At 41.4% G+C, this 370-nt stretch overlaps 1 long non-coding RNA gene across 1 annotated transcript; it reads right to left on the bottom strand.

Moving 5' to 3' along the window:
* On the bottom strand, positions 1-349 carry LOC109131988. The gene is made up of 2 exons (XR_002037308.1): positions 132-349; positions 1-56 (listed from the first exon to the last, which is right to left on the bottom strand). It is a non-coding gene; the product is annotated as an uncharacterized LOC109131988 (long non-coding RNA).
* Positions 350-370: the final 21 nt, after the last annotated feature.

Below are 370 nucleotides of genomic sequence, written 5' to 3'. Positions count from 1 at the left end.
TGTTGTCCACCCCCCGTTAATCCACAAGCTGCACTGCATGTTACAGTACTAGGAAGCTGAACATAAACAGAGCAAAGTTAGGAAATACATAAAATGTGATCATAAATCTGGTTATTAGGAATGGAATATACCTTGTTGTGAGGGCATGAAAGTGACGGTGGGGTCTGGAAAGGACTGTTTCCACTACTAGAAGTGTTAACAATTTCTAACTCCCCATCTGTGGAAGGTTTTACCCTTTCCATGACCCTATTTGCTGCAAAAGTTGGTCTTTTGGAAACTTTTTTTGAGGGTGAAGATAACCATTGCTCGACCTTGGAAGTTATACCTGATGTAGGACATTGTGTCTGCACTAGCTGTTGTCAGTTTCGAT

Source organism: Camelina sativa, unplaced genomic scaffold (genome assembly GCF_000633955.1).
Source record: "Camelina sativa cultivar DH55 unplaced genomic scaffold, Cs unpScaffold11432, whole genome shotgun sequence".
Lineage (NCBI taxonomy): Eukaryota > Viridiplantae > Streptophyta > Magnoliopsida > Brassicales > Brassicaceae > Camelina > Camelina sativa.
The sequence above is the reverse complement of the archived record's forward strand: the minus strand, read 5'-3'. Positions and strand labels throughout refer to the sequence as shown.